The following is a 9,143-nucleotide window of genomic DNA, read 5'->3' as shown; positions in this document are numbered from 1 at the left end:
CAAGTTAATTTTGTTCTACATTTTGGCTCTAATCAACCATGTAAGTCACTTTCCACCATATTAGAGTCACTTTGCACCCTATAATAGTCACTTTCCACCATATATTTGTATAATTAACATGTGAACATCATATACATCCGATTTGACCTCTTTTACCACCTCTTAGTTCCACTTTCATATAAGTCAATATTGTTCCACATTTTGGCTCTAATCAACCATGTAAGTCACGTTTCACCATATTAGAGTTATTTTGCACCTTATAAGAGTTATTTTCCACCATAAATATAGCAATTAACATGTGAACATCATATACATCCAATTTGACATTCTTTTACCACCAATTAATGCAACTTTCATACAAGTTAATTTTGTTCCACAGTTTGGCTCTAATCAACCATGTAAGTCATTTTTCAGCATATTAGAGTCACTTTGCACCCTATAAGTGTCAATTGCCACCATATGTTTGTATAATTAACATGTTAACATCATATACATCCAATTTGACGTGATTTAAACACCTATTAATGCCACTTTCAAAAAAGTTAATTTGTTCAACATTTTGGCTCTAATCAACCTTGTAAGTCATTTTTCACCATATTAGAGTCATTTTGCACCCTAAAAGTGTCAATTTCCACCATAAATTTGTACATTTAACATGCTAACATCATATACATCCAATTTGACATCTTTTACCGCCTCTTAGTTCCACTTTCATATAAGTCAATATTGTTCCACATTTTGGTTCTAATCAACCATGCAAGTCACGTTTCACCATATTAGAGTCACTTTGCACCCTATAAGAGTCACTTTCCACCATATATATAGCAATTAACATGTTAACATCATATACATCCAATTTGACATCGTTTTACCACCGATTACTGCCACTTTCATACAAGTTAATTTTCTTCCACATTTGGCTCTAATCAAGCATGTAAGTCATTTTTCACCATATTAGAGTCACTTTGCACCCTATAAGTGTCAATTTCCACCATATATTTGTATAATTAACATGTTAACATCATATACATCCAATTTGACATTATTTTACCACCTATTAATGCCACTTTCATACAAGTTAATTTTCATCTACATTTTGGCTCTAATCAACCATGTAAGTCACTTTCCACCATATTAGAGTCACTTTGCACCCTATAATAGTCACTTTTCACCATATATTTGTATAATTAACATGCTAACATCATATACATCCAATTTAACATCTTTTACCACCTCTTAGTTCCACTTTCATATAAGTCAATATTGTTCCACATTTTGGTTCTAATCAACCATGTAAACCACGTTTCACCATATTAGAGTCACTTTGCACCCTATAAGAGTCACTTTCCACCATATATATAGCAATTAACATGTTAACATCATATACATCCAATTTGACATCCTTTTACCACCTATTAATGCCACTTTCATACAAGTTAATTTTGTTCCACATTTGACTCTAATCAATCATGTAAGTCATTTTTCACCATATTAGAGTCACTTTGCACGCTGGAAGTGTCAATTTCCGCCATATATCTGTACAATTAACATGTTAACATCATATACATCCAATTTGAAATCATTTTACCACCTATTAATGCCACTTTCATACAAGTTAATTTTGTTCTACATTTTGGCTCTAATCAACCATGTAAGTCATTTTCCACCATATTAGAGTCACTTTGCACCCTATAATAGTCACTTTCCACCATATATTTGTATAATTAACATGTGAACATCATATACATCCAATTTGACCTCTTTTACCACCTCTTAGTTCCACTTTCATATAAGTCAATATTGTTCCACATTTTGGCTCTAATTAACCATGTAAGTCACGTTTCACCATATTAGAGTTATTTTGATAAGAGTTATTTTCCACCATAAATATAGCAATTAACATGTGAACACATATACATCCAATTTGACATCCTTTTACCACCTATTAATGCCACTTTCATACAAGTTAATTTTGTTCCACATTTTGGCACTAATCAACCATGTAAGTCATTTTTCAGCATATTAGAGTCACTTTGCACCCTATAATTGTCAATTGCCACCATATGTTTGTATAATTAACATGTTAAGATCATATACATCCAATTTGACGTGATTTTAACACCTATTAATGGCACTTTCATACAAGTTAATTTGTTCTACATTTTGGCTCCAATCAACCTTGTAAGTCATTTTTCACCATATTAGAGTCATTTTGCACCCTAAAAGTGTCAATTTCCACCATAAATTTGTACATTTAACATGCTAACATCATATACATCCAATTTGACATCTTTTACCGCCTCTTAGTTCCACTTTCATATAAGTCAATATTGTTCCACATTTGTGTTCTAATCAACCATGCAAGTCACGTTTCACCATATTAGAGTCACTTTGCACCCTATAAGAGTCACTTTCCACCATATATATAGCAATTAACATGTTAACATCATATAAATCCAATTTGACATCATTTTACCACCGATTACTGCCACTTTCATACAAGTTAATTTTCTTCCACATTTGGCTCTAATCAATCATGTAAGTCATTTTTCACCATATTAGAGTCACTTTGTACCCTATAAGTGTCAATTTCCACCATATATTTGTACAATTAACATGTTAACATCATATACATCCAATTTGACATTATTTTACCACCTATTAATGCCACTTTCATACAAGTTAATTTTCATCTACATTTTGGCTCTAATCAACCATGTAAGTCACTTTCCACCATATTAGAGTCACTTTGCACCCTATAATAGTCACTTTTCACCATATATTTGTATAATTAACATGCTAACATCATATACATCCAATTTAACATCTTTTACCACCTCTTAGTTCCACTTTCATATAAGTCAATATTGTTCCACATTTTGGTTCTAATCAACCATGTAAACCACGTTTCACCATATTAGAGTCACTTTGCACCCTATAAGAGTCACTTTCCACCATATATATAGCAATTAACATGTTAACATCATATACATCCAATTTGACATCCTTTTACCACCTATTAATGCCACTTTCATACAAGTTAATTTTGTTCCACATTTGACTCTAATCAATCATGTAAGTCATTTTTCACCATATTAGAGTCACTTTGCACCCTAGAAGTGTCAATTTCCGCCATATATCTGTACAATTAACATGTTAACATCATATACATCCAATTTGAAATCATTTTACCACCTATTAATGCCACTTTCATACAAGTTAATTTTGTTCTACATTTTGGCTCTAATCAACCATGTAAGTCACTTTCCACCATATTAGAGTTACTTTGCACCCTATAATAGTCACTTTCCACCATATATTTGTATAATTAACATGTGAACATCATATACATCCAATTTGACCTCTTTTACCACCTCTTAGTTCCACTTTCATATAAGTCAATATTGTTCCACATTTTGGCTCTAATTAACCATGTAAGTCACGTTTCACCATATTAGAGTTATTTTGATAAGAGTTATTTTCCACCATAAATATAGCAATTAACATGTGAACATCATATACATCCAATTTGACATCCTTTTACCACCTATTAATGCCACTTTCATACAAGTTAATTTTGTTCCACATTTTGGCTCTAATCAACCATGTAAGTCATTTTTCAGCATATTAGAGTCACTTTGCACCCTATAATTGTCAATTGCCACCATATGTTTGTATAATTAACATGTTAACATCATATACATCCAATTTGACGTGATTTTAACACCTATTAATGCCACTTTCATACAATTTAATTTGTTCCACATTTTGGCTCTAATCAACCTTGTAAGTCATTTTTCACCATATTAGAGTCATTTTGCACCCTAAAAGTGTCAATTTCCACCATAAATTTGTACATTTAACATGCTAACATCATATACATCCAATTTGACATCTTTTACCGCCTCTTAGTTCCACTTTCATATAAGTCAATATTGTTCCACATTTTGGTTCTAATCAACCATGCAAGTCACGTTTCACCATATTAGAGTCACTTTGCACCCTATAAGAGTCACTTTCCACCATATATATAGCAATTAACATGTTAACATCATATACATCCAATTTGACATCATTTTACCACCGATTACTGCCACTTTCATACAAGTTAATTTTCTTCCACATTTGGCTCTAATCAATCATGTAAGTCATTTTTCACAATATTAGAGTCACTTTGCACCCTATAAGTGTCAATTTCCACCATATATTTGTACAATTAACATGTTAACATCATATACATCCAATTTGACATTATTTTACCACCTATTAATGCCACTTTCATACAAGTTAATTTTCTTCTACATTTTGGCTCTAATCAACCATGTAAATCACTTTCCACCATATTAGAGTCACTTTACACCCTATAATAGTCACTTTTCACCATATATTTGTATAATTAACATGCTAACATCATATACATCCAATTTAATATCTTTTACCAGCTCTTAGTTCCACTTTCATATAAGTCAATATTGTTCCACATTTTGGTTCTAATCAACCATGTAAGTCACGTTTCACCATATTAGAGTCACTTTGCACCCTATAAGAGTCACTTTCCACCATATATATAGCAATTAACATGTTAACATCATATACATCAAATTTGACATCCTTTTACCACCTATTAATGTCACTTTCATACAAGTTAATTTTGTTCCACATTTGACTCTAATCAATCATGTAAGTCATTTTTCACCATATTAGAGTCACTTTGCACCCTAGAAGTGTCAATTTCCGCCATATATCCGTACAATTAACATGTTAACATCATATACATCCAATTTGAAATCATTTTACCACCTATTAATGCCACTTTCATACAAGTTAATTTTGTTCTACATTTTGGCTCTAATCAACCATGTAAGTCACTTTCCACCATATTAGAGTCACTTTGCACCCTATAATAGTCACTTTCCACCATATATTTGTATAATTAACATGTGAACATCATATACATCCAATTTGACCTCTTTTACCACCTCTTAGTTCCACTTTCATATAAGTCAATATTGTTCCACATTTTGGCTCTAATCAACCATGTAAGTCACGTTTCACCATATTAGAGTTATTTTGCACCTTATAAGAGTTATTTTCCACCATAAATAAAGCAATTAACATGTGAACATCATATACATCCAATTTGACATCCTTTTACCACCTATTAATGCCACTTTCATACAAGTTAATTTTGTTCCACATTTTGGCTCTAATCAACCATGCAAGTCATTTTTCAGCATATTAGAGTCACTTTGCACCCTATAAGTGTCAATTGCCACCATATGTTTGTATAATTAACATGTTAACATCATATACATCCAATTTGACGTGATTTTAACACCTATTAATGCCACTTTCATACAAGTTAATTTGTTCTACATTTTGGCTCTAATCAACCTTGTAAGTCATTTTTCACCATATTAGAGTCATTTTGCACCCTAAAAGTGTCAATTTCCACCATAAATTTGTACATTTAACATGCTAACATCATATACATCCAATTTGACATCTTTTACCGCCTCTTAGTTCCACTTTCATATAAGTCAATATTGTTCCACATTTTGGTTCTAATCAACCATGCAAGTCACGTTTCACCATATTAGAGTGACTTTGCACCCTATAAGAGTCACTTTCCACCATATATATAGCAATTAACATGTTAACATCATATACATCCAATTTGACATTATTTTACCACCGATTACTGCCACTTTCATACAAGTTAATTTTCTTCCACATCTGGCTCTAATCAATCATGTAAGTCATTTTTCACCATATATTTGTACAATTAACATGTTAACATCATATACATCCAATTTGACATCATTTTACCACCTATTAATGCCACTTTCATACAAGTTAATTTTGTTCTACATTTTGGTTCTAATCAACCATGTAAGTCACTTTCCACAATATTAGAGTCACTTTGCACCCTATAACAGTCACTTTCCACCATATATTTGTATAATTAACATGTGAACATCATATACATCCAATTTGACATCATTTTACCACCTATTAATGCCACTTTCATACAAGTTAATTTTGTTCTACATTTTGGCTCTAATCAACCATGTAAGTCACTTTCCACAATATTAGGGTCACTTTGCACCCTATAATTGTCACTTTCCACCATATATTTGTATAATTAACATGCTAACATCATATACATCCAATTTGACATTCTTTTATCACCTCTTAGTTCCACTTTCATACAAGTCAATATTGTTCCACATTTTGGTTCTAATCAACCATTTAAGTCACGTTTCACCATATTAGAGTCACTTTGCACCCTATAAGAGTCACTTATCACCATATATATAGCAATTAACATGTGAACTACATCCAATTTAACATCCTTTTACCACCTATTACTGCCACTTTCATACAAGTTAATTTTCTTCCACATTTGGCTCTAATCAATCATGTAAGTCATTTTTCACCATATTAGAGTCACTTTGCACTCTATAAGTGTCAATTTCCACCATATATTTATACAATTAACATGTTAACATCATATACATCCAATTTGACATCATTTTACCACCTATTAATGCCACTTTCATACAAGTTAATTTTGTTCCACATTTTGGCTCTAATCAACCATGTAAGTCACTTTCCACAATATTAGAGTCACTTTGCACCCTATAATAGTCACTTTCCACCATTTATTTTTCTAATTAACATGCTAACATCATATACATCCAATTTGACATCCTTTTACCACCTCTTAGTTCCACTTTCATACAAGTCAATATTGTTCCACATTTTTTCTCTAATCAACCATTTAAGTCATGTTTCACCATATTAGAGTCATTTTGCACCCTATAAGAGTCACTTACCACCATATATATAGCAATTAACATTTGAACATCATATACATCCAATTTGACATCCTTTTACCACCTATTAATGCCATTTTCATACAAGTTAATTTTTTTCCACATTTTGGCTCTAATCAACCATGTAAGTCATTTATCATCATATTAGAGTCACTTTGCACCCTATAAGTGTCAATTTCCACCTTAAATTTGTACAATTAACATGCTAACATCATATACATCCAATTTGACATCTTTTACCAGCTCTTAGTTCCACTTTCATATAAGTCAATATTGTTCCACATTTCACCATATTAGAGTCACTTTGCACCCTATAAGAGTCAATTTCCACCATATATATAACAATTTACATGTTAACATCATATACATCCAATTTGACATCCTTTTACCACCTATTAATGCCAGTTTCATACAAGTTAATTTTCTTCCACATTTGGCTCTAATCAATCATGTAAACCATTTTTCATCATATTAGAGTCACTTTTCACCCTATAAGTGTCAATTTCCACCATATATTTGTACAATTAACATGTTAACATCATATACATCCAATTTGATATTATTTTACCACCTATTAATGCCACTTTCATACAAGTTAATTTTCTTCTAGATTTTGGCTCTAATCAACCATGTAAGTCACTTTCCACCATATTAGAGTCACTTTGCACCCTATAATAGTCACTTTCCACCATTTATTTGTATATTTAACATGCTAACATCATATACATCCAATTTGACATCTTTTACCACCTCTTAGTTCCACTTTCATATAAGTCAATATTGTTCCACATTTTGGTTCTAATCAACCATGTAAGTCACATTTCACCATATTAGAGTCACTTTGCACCCCATAAGAGTCACTTTCCACCATATATATAGCAATTACCATGTTAACATCATATACATCCAATTTGACATCCTTTTACCAGCTATTAATGACACTTTCATACAAGTTAATTGTTTTCCACATTTGGCTCTAATCAATCATGTAAGTCATTTCTCACCATATTAGAGTCACTTTGCACCCTAGAAGTGTCAATTTCCGCCATATATCTGTACAATTAACATGTTAACATCATATACATCCAATTTGAAATCATTTTACCGCCTATTAATGCCACTTTCATACAAGTTAATTTTGTTCTACATTTTGGATCTAATCAACCATGTAAGTCACTTTCCACCATATTAGAGTCACTTTGCACCCTATAATAGTCACTTTCCACCATATATTTGTATAATTAACATGTGAACATCATATACATCCAATTTGACATCTCTTACCACCTCTTAATTCCACTTTCATATAAGTCAATGTTGTTCCACATTTTGGTTCTAATCAACCATGTAAGTCACATTTCACCATATTAGAGTCACTTTGCACCCCATAAGAGTCACTTTCCACCATATATATAGCAATTACCATGTTAACATCATATACATCCAATTTGACATCCTTTTACCAGCTATTAATGACACTTTCATACAAGTTAATTGTTTTCCACATTTGGCTCTAATCAATCATGTAAGTCATTTCTCACCATATTAGAGTCACTTTGCACCCTAGAAGTGTCAATTTCCGCCATATATCTGTACAATTAACATGTTAACATCATATACATCCAATTTGAAATCATTTTACCGCCTATTAATGCCACTTTCATACAAGTTAATTTTGTTCTACATTTTGGATCTAATCAACCATGTAAGTCACTTTCCACCATATTAGAGTCACTTTGCACCCTATAATAGTCACTTTCCACCATATATTTGTATAATTAACATGTGAACATCATATACATCCAATTTGACATCTCTTACCACCTCTTAATTCCACTTTCATATAAGTCAATGTTGTTCCACATTTTGGCTCTAATCAACCATGTAAGTCACGTTTCACCATATTAGAGTCATTTTTCACCTTATAAGAGTTATTTTCCACCATAAATATAGCAATTAACATGTGAACATCATATACATCCAATTTGACATCCTTTTACCACCTATTAATGCCACTTTCATACAAGTTAATTTGGTTCCACATTTTGGCTCTAATCAACCATGTAAGTCATTTTTCAGCATATTAGAGTCACTTTGCACCCTATAAGTGTCAATTGCCACCATATATTTGTATAATTAACATGTTAACATCATATACATCCAATTTGACGTGATTTTACCACCTATTAATGCCACTTTCATACATGTTAATTTGTTCTACATTTTGGCTCTAATCAACCTTGTAAGTCATTTTTTACCACCTCATATACATCCAATTTGACATCCTTTTACCACCTCTTAGTT

Source organism: Apium graveolens, chromosome 11, assembly GCF_009905375.1.
Source record: "Apium graveolens cultivar Ventura chromosome 11, ASM990537v1, whole genome shotgun sequence".
Classification (NCBI taxonomy): domain Eukaryota; kingdom Viridiplantae; phylum Streptophyta; class Magnoliopsida; order Apiales; family Apiaceae; genus Apium; species Apium graveolens.
The sequence above is the reverse complement of the archived record's forward strand: the minus strand, read 5'-3'. Positions refer to the sequence as shown.